The sequence below is a fragment of the Oncorhynchus keta genome, chromosome 1 (genome assembly GCF_023373465.1).
Source record: "Oncorhynchus keta strain PuntledgeMale-10-30-2019 chromosome 1, Oket_V2, whole genome shotgun sequence".
Lineage (NCBI taxonomy): Eukaryota > Metazoa > Chordata > Actinopteri > Salmoniformes > Salmonidae > Oncorhynchus > Oncorhynchus keta.
In genome coordinates this window covers 96,751,311-96,772,278 of record NC_068421.1, presented here as the reverse complement: position 1 = coordinate 96,772,278, position 20,968 = coordinate 96,751,311, and the positions used below count along the sequence as shown (strand labels likewise).

The window sequence follows — 20,968 nt, the reverse complement described above, 5'->3', positions numbered from 1 at the left end:
CAGATCTACTACTACCACACCATACTACCACACCATACTACCACACCATACTACCACAGCATACTACCACACCATATTACCACACAATAATACCACACCATACTACCACACCATACTACCACCCCATACAGATCTACTACTACCACACCATACTACCACACCATACAGATCTACTACTACCACACCATACTACCACACCATACAGATCTATGTGTACCACACCATACTACCACACCATACTACCACGCCATACTACCACACCATACTACCACACCATACTACCACACCATACTACCACACCATACAGATCTACGACTACCACACCATACTGCCACACCATACATATCTACTACTACCACACCATACTACCACACCATAATACCACACCATACAGATCCACTACTACCACACCATGCTACCACAACATAATACCACACCATACAGATCTACTACTACCACACCATACTACCACACCATACAGATCTATGCGTACCACACCATACTACCACACCATACTACCACGCCATACTACCACACCATATTACCACACCATACTACCACACCATACTACCACACCATACTGATCTACTACTACCACACCATACTACCACACCATACTACGACACCATACTGATCTACTACTACCACACCATGCTACCACACCATACCACCACATCATACAGATCTACTAGTACCACACCATACAGATATACTACTACCACACCGTACTACCACACCATACTACCACACCATACTACCACACCATACAGATCTACGACTACCACACCATACTGCCACACCATACATATCTACTACTACCACACCATACTACCACACCATAATACCACACCATACAGATCCACTACTACCACACCATGCTACCACAACATAATACCACACCATACAGATCTACTACTACCACACCATACTACCACACCATACAGATCTATGCGTACCACACCATACTACCACACCATACTACCACGCCATACTACCACACCATATTACCACACCATACTACCACACCATACTACCACACCATACTGATCTACTACTACCACACCATACTACCACACCATACTACGACACCATACTGATCTACTACTACCACACCATGCTACCACACCATACCACCACATCATACAGATCTACTAGTACCACACCATACTACCACACCATATAGATCTACTACTACCACACCATACTACCACACCATACTGCCATACTACTACCCCATACAGATCTACGACTACCACACCATACTACCACACCATACATATCTACTACTACCACACCATACTACCACACCATAATACCACACCATACAGATCCACTACTACCACACCATGCTACCACACCATAATACCACACCATACAGATCTACTACTACCACACCATACTACCACACCATACAGATCTATGCGTACCACACCATACTACCACACCATACTACCACGCCATACTACCACACCATATTACCACACCATACTACCACACCATACTGATCTACTACTACCACACCATACTACCACACCATACTACGACACCATACTGATCTACTACTACCACACCATGCTACCACACCATACCACCACACCATACAGATCTACTAGTACCACACCATACTACCACACCATATAGATCTACTACTACCACACCATACTACCACAACATACATATCTACTACTACCACACCATACAGATCCACTACTACCACACCATGCTACCACACCATAATACCACACCATACTACCATACCATAATACTGCACCATACTACCATACCGCCACACCGTACAGTTCTACTAGTACCACACCATACTACCACACGATACTACCACAGCACATATATCTACTACTACCCTACCATACAGATCTACTAGTACCACACCATACTACCACACCATACTACCACACCATACAGATCTCGACTACCACACCATACTGCCACACCATACATATCTACTACTACCACACCATACTACCACACCATAATACCACACCATACAGATCCACTACTACCACACCATGCTACCACAACATAATACCACACCATACAGATCTACTACTACCACACCATACTACCACACCATACAGATCTATGCGTACCACACCATACTACCACACCATACTACCACGCCATACTACCACACCATATTACCACACCATACTACCACACCATACTACCACACCATACTGATCTACTACTACCACACCATACTACCACACCATACTACGACACCATACTGATCTACTACTACCACACCATGCTACCACACCATACCACCACATCATACAGATCTACTAGTACCACACCATACTACCACACCATATAGATCTACTACTACCACACCATACTACCACACCATACTACCATACTACTACCCCATACAGATCTACGACTACCACACCATACTACCACACCATACATATCTACTACTACCACACCATACTACCACACCATAATACCACACCATACAGATCCACTACTACCACACCATGCTACCACACCATAATACCACACCATACAGATCTACTACTACCACACCATACTACCACACCATACAGATCTATGCGTACCACACCATACTACCGCACCATACTACCACGCCATACTACCACACCATATTACCACACCATACTACCACACCATACTACCACACCATACTGATCTACTACTACCACACCATACTACCACACCATACTACGACACCATACTGATCTACTACTACCACACCATGCTACCACACCATACCACCACACCATACAGATCTACTAGTACCACACCATACTACCACACCATATAGATCTACTACTACCACACCATACTACCACAACATACATATCTACTACTACCACACCATACAGATCCACTACTACCACACCATGCTACCACACCATAATACCACACCATACTACCATACCATAATACTGCACCATACTACCATACCGCCACACCGTACAGTTCTACTAGTACCACACCATACTACCACACGATACTACCACAGCACATATATCTACTACTACCCTACCATACAGATCTACTAGTACCACACCATACTACCACACCATACAGATCTACGACTACCACACCATACTGCCACACCATACATATCTACTACTACCACACCATACTACCACACCATAATACCACACCATACAGATCCACTACTACCACACTATGCTACCACAACATAATACCACACCATACAGATCTACTACTACCACACCATACTACCACACCATACAGATCTATGCGTACCACACCATACTACCACACCATACTACCACGCCATACTACCACACCATATTACCACACCATACTACCACACCATACTACCACACCATACTGATCTACTACTACCACACCATACTACCACACCATACTACGACACCATACTGATCTACTACTACCACACCATGCTACCACACCATACCACCACATCATACAGATCTACTAGTACCACACCATACTACCACACCATATAGATCTATTACTACCACACCATACTACCACACCATACTACCATACTACTACCCCATACAGATCTACGACTACCACACCATACTACCACACCATACATATCTACTACTACCACACCATACTACCACACCATAATACCACACCATACAGATCCACTACTACCACACCATGCTACCACACCATAATACCACACCATACAGATCTACTACTACCACACCATACTACCACACCATACAGATCTATGCGTACCACACCATACTACCGCACCATACTACCACGCCATACTACCACACCATATTACCACACCATACTACCACACCATACTACCACACCATACTGATCTACTACTACCACACCATACTACCACACCATACTGATCTACTACTACCACACCATACTACCACACCATACTACGACACCATACTTATCTACTACTACCACACCATGCTACCACACCATACCACCACACCATACAGATCTACTAGTACCACACCATACTACCACACCATATAGATCTACTACTACCACACCATACTACCACAACATACATATCTACTACTACCACACCATACAGATCCACTACTACCACACCATGCTACCACACCATAATACCACACCATACTACCATACCATAATACTGCACCATACTACCATACCGCCACACCGTACAGTTCTACTAGTACCACACCATACTACCACACGATACTACCACAGCACATATATCTACTACTACCCTACCATACAGATCTACTAGTACCACACCATACTACCACACCATACTACCACACCATACAGATCTTCTACTACCACACCATACTACCACACCATACTACCAGAGCATACTACCACACCATATTACCACACAATAATACCACACCATACTACCACCTCATACAGATCTACTATTACCACACCATACTACACCATAGAGATCTACTAGTACCACACCATACTACCACGCCATACTACCACACCATACAGATCTACTACTACCACACCATACTACCACACCATACCACCACACCATACAGATCTACGACTACCACACCATACTATCACACCATGCTACCACCCCATACAGATCTACTACTACCACACCATACTACCACACCATACAGATCTACTACTACCACACCATACTACCACACCATACAGATCTACTACTACCACACCATACTACCACACCATACAGATCTACGACTACCACACCATACTACCACACGATACTACCACACCACATATATCTACTACTACCCTACCATACAGATCTACTAGTACCACACCATACCACCACACCATACTACCACACCATACAGATCTTCCACTACCACACCATACTACCACACCATACTACCACACCATACTACCACACCATAATACCACACCATTCTACCATACCACCACACCATACAGATCTACTACTACCACACCATACTACCACACCATACAGATCTACTACTACCACACCATACTTCCACACCATACAGATCTACTACTACCACACCATACTACAACACCATACAGATCTACTACTACCACACCATACTACCACCCCATACAGATCTACTACTACCACACCATACTACAACACCATACTACCACACCATACTACCACACCATACTACCACACCATACAGATCTACTACTACCACACCATACTACCACCCCATACAGATCTACTACTACCACACCACACTACCACACCATACTACCATACCACCACACCATACAGATCTACTAGTACCACACCATACTACCACACGATACTACCACACCATACATATATACTACTACCACACCATACTACCATACCATACTACCACACCATATTACCACACAATACTACCACAGCAAACTACCACACCATACTACCACACCATAATACCACACCATAATACCACACCATTCTACCATACCACCACACCATACAGATCTACTAATACCACACCATACTACCACACCATAATACCACACCATTCTACCATACCACCACACCATACAGATCTACTAGTACCACCCCATACTACCACACGATACTACCACACCATACAGATCTACTACTACCACACCATACAGATCTACTACTACCACACCATACAGATCTACGACTACCACACCACACTACCACACCATACTACCACACCATACAGATCTACTACTACCACACCATACTACCACACCATACTACCACACCATAATACCACACCATTCTATCATACCACCACACCATACAGATCTACTAGTACCACACCACACTACCACACCATACTACCACACCATACAGATCTACTACTACCACACCATACTACCACACCATACTACCACACTATACTACCACACCATAATACCACACCATTCTACCATACCACCACACCATACAGATCTACTAGTACCACACCATACTACCACACGATACTACCACACCACATATATCTACTACTACCCTACCATACAGATCTACTACTACCACACCATACTACCACACCATACAGATCTACTACTACCATACCATACTACCACACCATACTACCACACCATACAGATCTACTAGTACCACACCATACAGATCTACTACTACTACACCATACTACCACACCATACTACCACACCATACAGATCTACTAATACCATACCATACTACCACACCATACTACCACCCCATACAGATCTACTACTACCACACCATACTACCACCCCATACAGATCTACTAGTACCACACCATACTACCACCCCATACAGATCTACTAGTACCACACCATACAGGTCTACTAGTACCACACCATACAGGTCTACTAGTACCACACCATACTACCACACCATACTACCACACCATACTACCACCCCATACAGATCTACTACTACCACACCATACTACCACACCATACTACCACACCATACAGATCTACTACTACCATACCATACTACCACACCATACTACCACACCATACTACCACACCATACAGATCTACTACTACCACGCCATACTACCACCCCATACAGATCTACTACTACCACACCATACTACCACCCCATACAGATCTACTAGTACCACACCATACAGGTCTACTAGTACCATACCATACAGGTGTTTGGTTGTATCTGGGCATTAGTTTCGCTGTTCCTGGTGCCTGTGGTTAAGACCATTCAGAAATCAAGCAGTGATCGCAAACTGTCTAGCAATGAAATTGTATTAAATTAAAATAGAAAATCAGTTGCGGAGACAGTGGATTAATCAACCATACAGAATGTGTGAATTGTCTGCTGTTTGTCAATGAATGGCACTTTCTCCATTGTCAGAGATTAGTGAAAGGTTCCCAAGCTGGGCTTTAAGTGGCACGGTATTATACTGTAGTTACTAGTCCTAAACTCACTACAACACAACTCAATGATGACTGTGTTCATTGACTCTCACTACAATTACAAAACATAGTAAGCAATGTTAAACAAACACAATATATTCAAGATTGAATTTATAGTAATGTTCTGTTGTTTATTCATGTAACAAAATACGCATACGCAGTTTTTTAAAGGTTTTAGAACGCATATAACACATTTCAACATTTAAACCTCATCTAAACTGTTTGATAATGGTCACCTGATACAGGACACGGATTACAAATATGGAATGACAAAAACATTATTATTTTTAAAAAATCTTACCTTTAAAATTGTATGCTGTGAGGCGCAATTCTGTTGATAGTGATGGTGTTGATGATAGGTAGGATGAAGGTGCCCGGATAAAACTAACAACAAATGTGGACTGTCCCATAAAAAGCCCCAGTTTAGTGATGTTGTTTCTGTCTTGGTGTGCGAGGTAAGGCAGTCCTGCTCTGTTCCTTATCCACTGGGAGGGTTGGGTGGAACGAGAAGGAAAGGTGGAGCTGCTATCTTTCCTAGTCCAGGAGAAGAAGAGGAGGAGCTGCTATCTTTCCTCGTCCAGGAGGAGAGGAGGAGGAGCTGCTATCTTTCCTCGTCCAGGAGGAGAAGAGGTGGAGCTGCTATCTTTCCTAGTCCAGGAGGAGAGGAGGAGGAGCTGCTATCTTTCCTAGTCCAGGAGGAGAGGAGGAGGAGCTGCTATCTTTCCTAGTCCAGGAGGAGAAGAGGTGGAGCTGCTATCTTTCCTAGTCCAGGAGGAGAAGAGGAGGAGGAGCTGCTATCTTTCCTAGTCCAGGAGGAGAGGAGGAGGAGCTGCTATCTTTCCTAGTCCAGGAGGAGAAGAGGAGGAGGTGCTATCTTTCCTAGTCCAGGAGGAGAGGAGGAGAAGCTGCTATCTTTCCTAGTCCAGGAGGAGAGGAGGAGGAGCTGCTATCTTTCCTCGTCCAGGAGGAGAGGAGGAGGAGCTGCTATCTTTCCTCGTCCAGGAGGAGAGGAGGAGGAGCTGCTATCTTTCCTCGTCCAGGAGGAGAAGAGGTGGAGCTGCTATCTTTCCTCGTCCAGGAGGAGAGGAGGAGGAGCTGCTATCTTTCCTAGTCCAGGAGGAGAGGAGGAGGAGCTGCTATCTTTCCTAGTCCAGGAGGAGAGGAGGAGGAGCTGCTATCTTTCCTAGTCCAGGAGGAGAGGAGGAGGAGCTGCTATCTTTCCTCGTCCAGGAGGAGAGGAGGAGGAGCTGCTATCTTTCCTCGTCCAGGAGGAGAGGAGGAGGAGCTGCTATCTTTCCTCGTCCAGGAGGAGAAGAGGTGGAGCTGCTATCTTTCCTCGTCCAGGAGGAGAGGAGGAGGAGCTGCTATCTTTCCTCGTCCAGGAGGAGAAGAGGTGGAGCTGCTATCTTTCCTAGTCAAGGAGGAGAGGAGGAGGAGCTGCTATCTTTCCTAGTCCAGGAGGAGAAGAGGATGAGGTGCTTTCTCCCCTAGTCCAGGAGGAGAAGAGGAGGAGGTGCTATCTCCCCTAGTCCAGGAGGAGAAGAGGAGGAGGTGCTATCTCTCCTAGTCCAGGAGGAGAAGAGGAGGAGCTGCTATCTCTCCTAGTCCAGGAGGAGAGGAGGAGGAACTGCTATCTCTCCTAGTCCAGGAGGAGAAGAGGAGGAGCTGCTATCTCTCCTAGTCCAGGAGGAGAAGAGGTGGAGCTGCTATCTCTCCTAGTCCAGGAGGAGAGGAGGAGGAGCTGCTATCTCTCCTAGTCCAGGAGGAGAAGAGGAGGAGGTGATATCTCTCCTAGTCCAGGAGGAGAAGACAAGGAGCTGCTATCTCTCCTAGTCCAGGAGGAGAAGAGGAGGAGCTGCTATCTCTCCTAGTCCAGGAGGAGAAGAGGAGGAGGTGATATCTCTCCTAGTCCAGGAGGAGAAGAGAAGGAGCTGCTATCTCTCCTAGTCCAGGAGGAGAAGAGGAGGAGATGCTATCTCTCCTAGTCCAGGAGGAGAAGAGGAGGAAAGTAGAAGGGAAAGGCTCCTCTGAAGGGTCCCTCCCTCCCCTCCATCCCTCCCTCCCTCCATCCTCACCCCACATTGGTTACTCCCTCCCTCCTCTCGTTCGTTACTCCCTACCCACACCCCTCCTCATTCCTCCCCTCCTCTCGTTCGTTACTCCCTACCCACACCCCTCCTCATTCCTCGCCTCCTCTCATTCGTTACTCCCTACCCACACCCCTCCTCATTCCTCCCCTCCTCTCGTTCGTTACTCCCTACCCACACCTCTCCCCTCTAGTAGAGATATTAGAACTAAGTCCCCTAATACTTAGAAATGCATTGCCAAACCACATAGTTAAAATGTTTGTCTAATATCAATCACATTTCCATGAAGTGTGATCCACATACAGTTAATACGCAAGTTACTAGTTCAGTGCCTTGACTGTTCAGTATTGGGAGGGAGGCATTTTACATTTACATTTAAGTCATTTAGCAGACGCTCTTATCCAGAGCGACTTAATTTTACAGGCCTGAATGTGGCTGTGTATTTGGCTTAAACAGTCAACCATCAACTGCCTGGCAGTTGGTCTGACTAAAACCCAACCCTTTCTTACTATTTGTGTGGAAATACTGTATATTAATGAGAACAACAACAAATTAAAAGTGAAACACTCTCTCTGTGTCCTTCTCTCTGTCCTTGCAGGGAGCATTTCATGTCCAGATAACCAGAGAACATCTTAATTCTCTTTCCTAGACTGGTCTGTTTGGACCATTAACCGACATGTGGCCTTGAGGAGCCTCGTCTCATCGTTTTACGTCATCTAACCTCGTCTCATCATTTTACGTCATCTTACCTCGTCTCATCATTTTACATCATCTTACCTCATCTCATCATTTTACGTCATCTTACCTCGTCTCATCATTTTACGTCATCTTACCTCGTCTCATCGTTTTACGTCATCTTACCTCGTCTCATCATTTTACGTCATCTTACCTCATCTCATCATTTTACATCATCTCACCTCGTCTCATCATTTTACGTCATCTCACCTCGTCTCATCATTTTACGTCATCTTACCTCATCTCATCATTTTACATCATCTACTCTCTCCTCTTCCATCCTATCATCTCTTCCCTCTGCTCAAACCTTCTCCAACGTATCTCCTGATTCTGCCTCCTCAACCCTCCTCTCCTCCCTTTCTGCATCCTTTGACTCTCTATGCCCCCTATCCTCCAGGCCGGCTCGGTCCTCCCCTCCCGCCTCCGTGGCTCGACGACTCATTGCGAGCTCACAGAACAGGGCTCCGGGCAGCCGAGCGGAAATGGAGGAAAACTCGCCTCCCTGCGGATCTGGCATCCTTTCGCTCCCTCCTCTCTACATTTTCCTCTTCTGTCTCTGCTGCTAAAGCCACTTTCTACCACTCTAAATTCCAAGCTTCTGCCTCTAACCCTAGGAAGCTCTTTGCCACCTTCTCCTCCCTCCTGAATCCTCCTCCCCTCCCCCTCCTCCCTCTCTGCAGATGACTACGTCAACCATTTTGAAAAGAAGGTCGACGACATCCGATCCTCGTTTGCTAAGTCAAACGACACCGCTGGTTCTGCTCACACTGCCCTACCCTGTGCTCTGACCTCTTTCTCCCTCTCTCTCCAGATGAAATCTCGCGTCTTGTGACGGCCGGCCGCCCAACAACCTGCCCGCTTGACCCTATCCCCTCCTCTCTTCTCCAGACCATTTCCGGAGACCTTCTCCCTTACCTCACCTCGCTCATCAACTCATCCCTGATCGCTGGCTACGTCCCTTCCGTCTTCAAGAGAGCGAGAGTTGCACCCTTTCTGAAAAAACCTACACTCGATCCCTCCGATGTCAACAACTACATACCAGTATCCCTTCTTTCTTTTCTCTCCAAAACTCTTGAACGTGCCGTCCTTGGCCAGCTCTCCCGCTATCTCTCTCAGAATGACCTTCTTGATCCAAATCAGTCAGGTTTCAAGACTAGTCATTCAACTGAGACTGCTCTTCTCTGTATCACGGAGGCGCTCCGCAACGCCAAAGCTAACTCTCTCTCCTCTGCTCTCATCCTTCTAGACCTATCGGCTGCCTTCGATACTGTGAACCATCAGATCCTCCTCTCCACCCTCTCCGAGTTGGGCATCTCCGGCGCGGCCCACGCTGGATTGCGTCCTACCTGACAGGTCGCTCCTACCAGGTGGCGTGGCGAGAATCTGTCTCCTCACCACGCGCTCTCACCACTGGTGTCCCCCAGGGCTCTGTTCTAGGCCCTCTCCTATTCTCGCTATACACCAAGTCACTTGGCTCTGTCATAACCTCACATGGTCTCTCCTATCATTGCTATGCAGACGACACACAATTAATCTTCTCCTTTCCCCCTTCTGATGACCAGGTGGCGAATCGCATCTCTGCATGTCTGGCTGACATATCAGTGTGGATGACGGAGCACCACCTCAAGCTGAACCTCGGCAAGACGGAGCTGCTCTTCCTCCCGGGGAAGGACTGCCCATTCCATGATTTCGCCATCACGGTTGACAACTCCATTGTGTCCTCCTCCCAGAGCGCTAAGAACCTTGGCGTGATCCTGGACAACACCCTGTCGTTCTCAACTAACATCAAGGCGGTGGCCCGTTCCTGTAGGTTCATGCTCTACAACATCCGCAGAGTACGACCCTGCCTCACACAGGAAGCGGCGCAGGTCCTAATCCAGGCACTTGTCATCTCCCGTCTGGATTACTGCAACTCGCTGTTGGCTGGGCTCCCTGCCTGTGCCATTAAACCCCTACAACTCATCCAGAACGCCGCAGCCCGTCTGGTGTTCAACCTTCCCAAGTTCTCTCACGTCACCCCGCTCCACCGCTCTCTCCACTGGCTTCCAGTTGAAGCTCGCATCCGCTACAAGACCATGGTGCTTGCCTACGGAGCTGTGAGGGGAACGGCACCTCAGTACCTCCAGGCTCTGATCAGGCCCTACACCCAAACAAGGGCACTGCGTTCATCCACGTCTGGCCTGCTCACCTCCCTACCACTGAGGAAGCACAGTTCCCGCTCAGCCCAGTCAAAACTGTTCGCTGCTCTGGCCCCCCAATGGTGGAACAAACTCCCTCACGACGCCAGGACAGCGGAGTCAATCACCACCTTCCGGAGACACCTGAAACCCCACCTCTTTAAGGAATACCTAGGATAGGATAAGTAATCCTTCTCACCCCCCCCCTTTTAAGATTTAGATGCACTATTGTAAAGTGACTGTTCCACTGGATGTCATAAGGTGAATGCACCAATTTGTAAGTCGCTCTGGATAAGAGCGTCTGCTAAATGACTTAAATGTAAATGTAAATGTAAATCTCACCTCGTCTCATCATTTCACGTCATGTAACCTTGTCTCATCATTTTAAGTCATCTAACCTCGTCTCATCATTTTACGTAATCTAACCTCGTCTCATCATTTTACCTCATCTAACCTCGTCTCATCATTTTACATCATCTAACCTTGCCTCGTTATTTTACGTCATCTAACCTCGTCTCGTCATTTTACATAATCTAACCTTGCCTCGTTATTTTACATCATCTAACCTCGTCTCATCATTTTACGTCATCTAACCATGCCTCGTTATTTTACCTCATCTAACCTCGTCTCATCAGTTTACGTCATCTAACCTTGTTTCACCCCAGCCAGTAGCTGCTTCCCAAATGGCACCCTATCCCCTATATAGTGCACTACCTCTGACCAGGGCTAGCACCCTATTCCCTATATAGTGCACTACCTCTGACCAGGGCTAGCACCCTATTCCCTATATATGCACTACCTCTGACCAGGGCTAGCACCCTATCCCATATATAGTGCACTACCTCTGACCAGGGCTGGCACCCTATCCCATATATAGTGCACTACCTCTGACCAGGGCTGGCACCCTATCCCATATATAGTGCACTACCTCTGACCAGGGCTGGCACCCTATCCCATATATAGTGCACTACCTCTGACCAGGGCTGGCACCCTATCCCATATATAGTGCACTACCTCTGACCAGGGCTGGCACCCTATCCCATATATAGTGCACTACCTCTGACCAGGGCTGGCACCCTATCCCATATATAGTGCACTACCTCTGACCAGGGCTAGCACCCTATCCCATATATAGTGCACTACCTCTGACCAGGGCTGGCACCCTATCCCATATATAGTGCACTACCTCTGACCAGGGCTGGCACCCTATCCCATATATAGTGCACTACCTCTGACCAGGGCTGGCACCCTATCCCATATATAGTGCACTACCTCTGACCAGGGCTGGCACCCTATCCCATATATAGTGCACTACCTCTGACCAGGGCTGGCACCCTATCCCATATATAGTGCACTACCTCTGACCAGGGCTAGCACCCTATCCCATATATAGTGCACTACCTCTGACCAGGGCTGGCACCCTATCCCATATATAGTGCACTACCTCTGACCAGGGCTGGCACCCTATCCCATATATAGTGCACTACCTCTGACCAGGGCTGGCACCCTATCCCATATATAGTGCACTACCTCTGACCAGGGCTGGCACCCTATCCCATATATAGTGCACTACCTCTGACCAGGGCTAGCACCCTATCCCATATATAGTGCACTACCTCTGACCAGGGCTGGCACCCTATCCCATATATAGTGCACTACCTCTGACCAGGGCTGGCACCCTATCCCATATATAGTGCACTACCTCTGACCAGGGCTGGCACCCATACGTTTTGGTCTACAACAAATCTAATTCACCCTCTGTATTAAATGGAGACATCATCTATCTATTACCAAACAGCTGTTATCTAGCTGTTATCTAGGGTTGTACAGTTCTGGAAACCAAAAAATCACAGGTTTTGAAAAAAATCGTAGAAAGAGGATTACTGGATTTCTTGCTTATTCCCCTAATTTATTCCAGGAATATTCCAACCGGGATTTCTGGAAAACCTTTGAATTTTGGAAAAGTTGGCAGAATTGTTCAACCATAAGAATGATACAGTATCTATGCCTTAACTGTGTGGTGAAGCATCTCTTTGGGTACATACCACAGAGTTGTCAGAGCTGCAGAAACAAAGACTCCCACTGAGTTGCTGCAGTCACCTGCTCTGCACAACTACAGCTCTGACATCACACACACAGACCCAGGCATGCAGGGAGGATGTCCAGCAGGCACAAGGACTGTGTCCCTAATGGCACCCAATACCTTATATAGTACACTACAATTGACTAGGGCCCATAGGGCTCTATATAGGGAATAGGGTGCCTTTTGGGCCACAAGCCAGGGTCTCTGGTCTAATGGCTGCTGCCTGCATGCCAGGGTGTAGAGGAGAACATCACATGGGCTCCCGGGTGGTACAGCGGTCAAAGGCACTGCATCTCAGTGCTAGAGGCGTCACTACAGACACCCTGGTTCGAATCCAGGCTGTGTCACAACCGGCTGTGATTGGGAGTCCCATAGGGCGGCGCACAATTGGTCCAACGTTGTCCGGGTTTGGCCGGTGTAGGCTTGTACACGGATGGATGTACGCACGCACGCACAAAGCTGAACATCTTGTTGGACTTTGAGAAGAGGAAACTCCTTATAGTGCTAGAGCCTGGGTTACTGTGCAGGGGCTGGGAGGTGGGAGTGGGGCTGGGAGGTGGGAGTGGGGCTGGGTTACTGTGCAGGGGGCTGGGAGGTGGGGCTGGGTTACTGTGCAGGGGCTGGGAGGTGGGAGTGGGGCTGGGTTACTGTGCAGGGGGCTGGGAGGTGAGAGTGGGGCTGGGTTACTGTGCAGGGGGCTGGGAGGTGGGAGTGGGGCTGGGTTGTTGTGCAGGGGGCTGGGAGGTGGGAGTGGGGCTGGGTTGCTGTGCAGGGGGCTGGGAGGTGAGAGTGGGGCTGGGTTATAGTGCTGGGGGCTGGGAGGTAGGAGTGGGGCTGGGTTATAGTGCTGGAGCCTGGGTTACTGTGCAGGGGGCTGGGAGGTGGGAGTGGGGCTGGGTTATAGTGCTGGGGGTTGGTGTGGGGTGTGGAAGTGGGCGTGGGGAGGACAGGTGGGTGTTGCGTTCTGGGCTGGTAAGGAACCAGGGCCGGTAAGGGTCCTGGGCTGGTAAGGGTCCTGGGCTGGTAAGGAACTTGGGCTGGTAAGGAACCTGGGCTGGTAAGGGTCCTGGGCTGGTAAGGGTCCTGGGCTGGTAAGGGTCCTGGGCTGGTAAGGGTCCTGGGCTGGTAAGGGTCCTGGGCTGGTAAGGGTCCTGGGCTGGTAAGGGTCCTGGGCTGGTAAGTGTCCTGGGCTGGTAAGGAACCTGGGCTGGTAAGTGTCCTGGGCTGGTAAGGAACCTGGGCTGGTAAGGGTCCTGGGTCCTGGGCTGGTAAGGGTCCTGGGCTGGTAAGGGTCCTGGGCTGGTAAGGAACCTGGGCTGGTAAGTGTCCTGGGCTGGTAAGGAACCTGGGCTGGTAAGTGTCCTGGGCTGGTAAGGAACCTGGGCTGGTAAGTGTCCTGGGCTGGTAAGGAACCTGGGCTGGTAAGTGTCCTGGGCTGGTAAGGAACCTGGGCTGGTAAGGAACCTGGGCTGGTAAGTGTCCTGGGCTGGTAAGGGTCCTGGGCTGGTAAGGGTCCTGGGCTGGTAAGGGTCCTGGGCTGGTAAGGAACCTGGGCTGGTAAGTGTCCTGGGCTGGTAAGGGTCCTGGGCTGGTAAGTGTCCTGGGCTGGTAAGGAACCTGGGCTGGTAAGGGTCCTGGGCTGGTAAGGGTCCTGGGCTGGTAAGGAACCTGGGCTGGTAAGGGTCCTGGGCTGGTAAGGGTCCTGGGCTGGTAAGGGTCCTGGGCTGGTAAGTGTTCTGATAACACTGCTACAGCTTCAGTCTCAGGTTCTGATAACACTGTGCCAGCTTCAGTCTCAGGTTCTGATAACACTGTGCCAGCTTCAGTCTCAGGTTCTGATAACACTGTTACCAAAATTTGACTCATGCATCTCCTTCGCATTAGAGTTGATAGGCTGTTGATTGTGGCCTGCGGAATGTTGTCCCACTCCTCTTCAATGGCTGTGGAATTATTGGATATTGTCAGGAACTGGAACACGCTGTCGTGCATGTCAATCCAGAGCATCCCAAACATGCTCATGTCTGTTGAGTATTCAGGCCATGGAAGAACTGGGATATTTTCAGCTTCCAGGAATGGTGTACAGGTCATTGTGACATGGGGCAGTGCATTGTAATGCTGAAATGTGGTGATGGCGCAGGACCAAGGGCACGACACTGGACCTCAGTATCCCGTCACGGTAACCCTGCGCATTCAAATTGCCATCGATCAAATAAAATTGTGTTTGTTGTCCGTAGCTTCTGCCTGCCCATACCATAACCCCACCGCCACCATGGGGCACTCGGTTCACAACGTTGACGACATCAAACCTCTCGCCCACACGACCACGACGCCATACATCTGCAGTTATGAAGACGGTTGGACGTAATGCTAAATTCTCAAAAACAACGTTGGGGACGACTTATTCAGCACCATGCTGTTGAATCAGCTTCATGATATGTCACACCTGTCAGGTGGATGGATTATCTTCATGATATGCCACACCTGGTGGATGGATTATCTTCTTGATATATCACACCTGTCAGGTGGATGGATTATCTTATTGATATGTCACACCTGTCAGGTGGATGGATTATCTTATTGATATGTCACACCTGTCAGGTGGATGGATTATCTTTTTTGATATGTCACACCTGTCAGGTGGATGGATTATCTTCATGATATGTCACACCTGTCAGGTGGATGGATTATCTTCTTGATATGTCACACCTGTCAGGTGGATGATCTTATTGATATACCACACCTGTCAGGTGGATGGATTATCTTCTTGATATGTCACACCTGTCAGGTGTCTGGATTATCTTATTGATATGTCACACCTGTCAGGTGGATGGATTATCTTATTGATATGTCACACCTGTCAGGTGGATGGATTATCTTTTTGATATGTCACACCTGTCAGGTGGATGGATTATCTTCTTGATATGTCACACCTGTCAGGTGGATGGATTATCTTCTTGATATGTCACACCTGTCAGGTGTCTGGATTATCTTATTGATATGTCACACCTGTCAGGTGGATGGATTATCTTATTGATATGTCACACCTGTCAGGTGGATGGATTATCTTTTTGATATGTCACACCTGTCAGGTGGATGGATTATCTTTTGATATGTCACACCTGTCAGGTGGATGGATTATCTTCATGATATGTCACACCTGTCAGGTGGATGGATTATCTTATTGATATGTCACACCTGTCAGGTGGATGGATTATCTTTTGATATGTCACACCTGTCAGGTGGATGATCTTATTGATATACCACACCTGTCAGGTGGATGGATTATCTTCTTGATATGTCACACCTGTCAGGTGGATGATCTTATTGATATACCACACCTGTCAGGTGGATGGATTATCTTATTGATATGTCACACCTGTCAGGTGGATGATCTTATTGATATACCACACCTGTCAGGTGGATGGATTATCTTCTTGATATGTCACACCTGTCAGGTGTCTGGATTATCTTATTGATATGTCACACCTGTCAGGTGGATGGATTATCTTATTGATATGTCACACCTGTCAGGTGGATGGATTATCTTTTGATATGTCACACCTGTCAGGTGGATGGATTATCTTTTGATATGTCACACCTGTCAGGTGGATGGATTATCTTCATGATATGTCACACCTGTCAGGTGGATGGATTATCTTATTGATATGTCACACCTGTCAGGTGGATGGATTATCTTTTTGATATGTCACACCTGTCAGGTGGATGATCTTATTGATATACCACATCTGTCAGGTGGATGGATTATCTTCTTGATATGTCACACTGTCAGGTGGATGATCTTATTGATATACCACACCTGTCAGGTGGATGGATTATCTTATTGATATGTCACACCTGTCAGGTGGATGGATTATCTTCTTGATATGTCACACCTGTCAGGTGGATGGATTATCTTCTTGATATGTCACACCTGTCAGGTGTCTGGATTATCTTATTGATATGTCACACCTGTCAGGTGGATGGATTATTTTATTGATATGTCACACCTGTCAGGTGGATGGATTATCTTTTGATATGTCACACGTGTCAGGTGGATGATCTTATTGATATACCACATCTGTCAGGTGGATGGATTATCTTCTTGATATGTCACACCTGTCAGGTGGATGATCTTATTGATATACCACACCTGTCAGGTGGATGGATTATCTTATTGATATGTCACACCTGTCAGGTGGATGGATTATCTTCTTGATATGTCACACCTGTCAGGTGGATGGATTATCTTCTTGATATGTCACACCTGTCAGGTGTCTGGATTATCTTATTGATATGTCACACCTGTCAGGTGGATGGATTATCTTATTGATATGTCACACCTGTCAGGTGGATGGATTATCTTTTGATATGTCACACCTGTCAGGTGGATGGATTATCTTTTTGATATGTCACACCTGTCAGGTGGATGGATTATCTTCATGATATGTCACACCTGTCAGGTGGATGGATTATCTTTTGATATGTCACACCTCTCAGGTGGATGATCTTATTGATATACCACACCTGTCAGGTGGATGGATTATCTTCTTGATATGTCACACCTGTCAGGTGGATGATCTTATTGATATACCACACCTGTCAGGTGGATGGATTATCTTATTGATATGTCACACCTGTCAGGTGGATGATCTTATTGATATACCACACCTGTCAGGTGGATGGATTATCTTCTTGATATGTCACACCTGTCAGGTGGATGGATTATCTTATTGATATGTCACACCTGTCAGGTGGATGGATTATCTTATTGATATGTCACACCTGTCAGGTGGATGGATTATCTTTTTGATATGTCACACCTGTCAGGTGGATGGATTATCTTTTGATATGTCACACCTGTCAGGTGGATGGATTATCTTCATGATATGTCACACCTGTCAGGTGGATGGATTATCTTCTTGATATGTCACACCTGTCAGGTGGATGGATTATCTTTTGATATGTCACACCTGTCAGGTGGATGATCTTATTGATATACCACACCTGTCAGGTGGATGGATTATCTTCTTGATATGTCACACCTGTCAGGTGGATGATCTTATTGATATACCACACCTGTCAGGTGGATGGATTATCTTATTGATATGTCACACCTGTCAGGTGGATGATCTTATTGATATACCACACCTGTCAGGTGGATGGATTATCTTCTTGATATGTCACACCTGTCAGGTGGATGGATTATCTTCTTGATATGTCACACCTGTCAGGTGGATGGATTATCTTCTTGATATGTCACACCTGTCAGGTGGATGGATTATCTTATTGATATGTCACACCTGTCAGGTGGATGGATTATCTTCTTGATATGTCACACCTGTCAGGTGGATGGATTATCTTCTTGATATGTCACACCTGTCAGGTGGATGGATTATCTTCTTGATATGTCACACCTGGTGGATGGATTATCTTATTGATATGTCACACCTGTCAGGTGGATGGATTATCTTCTTGATATGTCACACCTGTCAGGTGGATGGATTATCTTCTTGATATGTCACACCTGTCAGGTGGATGGATTATCTTCTTGATATGTCACACCTGTCAGGTGGATGGATTATCTTCTTGATATGTCACACCTGTCAGGTGGATGGATTATCTTCTTGATATGTCACACCTGTCAGGTGGATGGATTATCTTTTGATATGTCACACCTGTCAGGTGGATGATCTTATTGATATACCACACCTGTCAGGTGGATGGATTATCTTCTTGATATGTCACACCTGTCAGGTGGATGATCTTATTGATATACCACACCTGTCAGGTGGATGGATTATCTTATTGATATGTCACACCTGTCAGGTGGATGATCTTATTGATATACCACACCTGTCAGGTGGATGGATTATCTTCTTGATATGTCACACCTGTCAGGTGGATGGATTATCTTCTTGATATGTCACACCTGTCAGGTGGATGGATTATCTTCTTGATATGTCACACCTGTCAGGTGGATGGATTATCTTATTGATATGTCACACCTGTCAGGTGGATGGATTATCTTCTTGATATGTCACACCTGTCAGGTGGATGGATTATCTTCTTGATATGTCACATCTGTCAGGTGGATGGATTATCTTCTTGATATGTCACACCTGGTGGATGGATTATCTTATTGATATGTCACACCTGTCAGGTGGATGGATTATCTTCTTGATATGTCACACCTGTCAGGTGGATGGATTATCTTCTTGATATGTCACACCTGTCAGGTGGATGGATTATCTTCTTGATATGTCACACCTGTCAGGTGGATGGATTATCTTCTTGATATGTCACACCTGTCAGGTGGATGGATTATCTTCTTGATATGTCACACCTGTCAGGTGGATGATCTTATTGATATACCACACCTGTCAGGTGGATGGATTATCTTCTTGATATGTCACACCTGTCAGGTGGATGATCTTATTGATATACCACACCTGTCAGGTGGATGGATTATCTTATTGATATGTCACACCTGTCAGGTGGATGATCTTATTGATATACCACACCTGTCAGGTGGATGGATTATCTTCTTGATATGTCACACCTGTCAGGTGGATGGATTATCTTATTGATATGTCACACCTGTCAGGTGGATGGATTATCTTCTTGATATGTCACACCTGTCAGGTGGATGGATTATCTTCTTGATATGTCACACCTGTCAGGTGTCTGGATTATCTTATTGATATGTCACACCTGTCAGGTGGATGGATTATCTTATTGATATGTCACACCTGTCAGGTGGATGGATTATCTTTTGATATGTCACACGTGTCAGGTGGATGATCTTATTGATATACCACATCTGTCAGGTGGATGGATTATCTTCTTGATATGTCACACCTGTCAGGTGGATGATCTTATTGATATACCACACCTGTCAGGTGGATGGATTATCTTATTGATATGTCACACCTGTCAGGTGGATGGATTATCTTCTTGATATGTCACACCTGTCAGGTGGATGGATTATCTTCTTGATATGTCACACCTGTCAGGTGTCTGGATTATCTTATTGATATGTCACA

At 46.7% G+C, this 20,968-nt stretch overlaps 1 protein-coding gene across 3 annotated transcripts in view; it reads right to left on the bottom strand.

Moving 5' to 3' along the window:
- oca2 (oculocutaneous albinism II) overlaps nt 1-20,968 on the bottom strand; it is a 369,117-nt gene that overhangs the window by 299,213 nt on the left and 48,936 nt on the right. The window contains exon 1 of one of the 3 annotated variants that reach the window (XM_052467911.1): nt 7,145-7,364. The exons of the other annotated variants lie outside the window; for them this stretch is intronic. The gene's annotated coding sequence lies outside the window, so the exon portion shown is untranslated. Of the gene's footprint in view, nt 1-7,144; nt 7,365-20,968 lie in introns of those variants that run through there. 3 annotated transcript variants of the gene reach the window in all.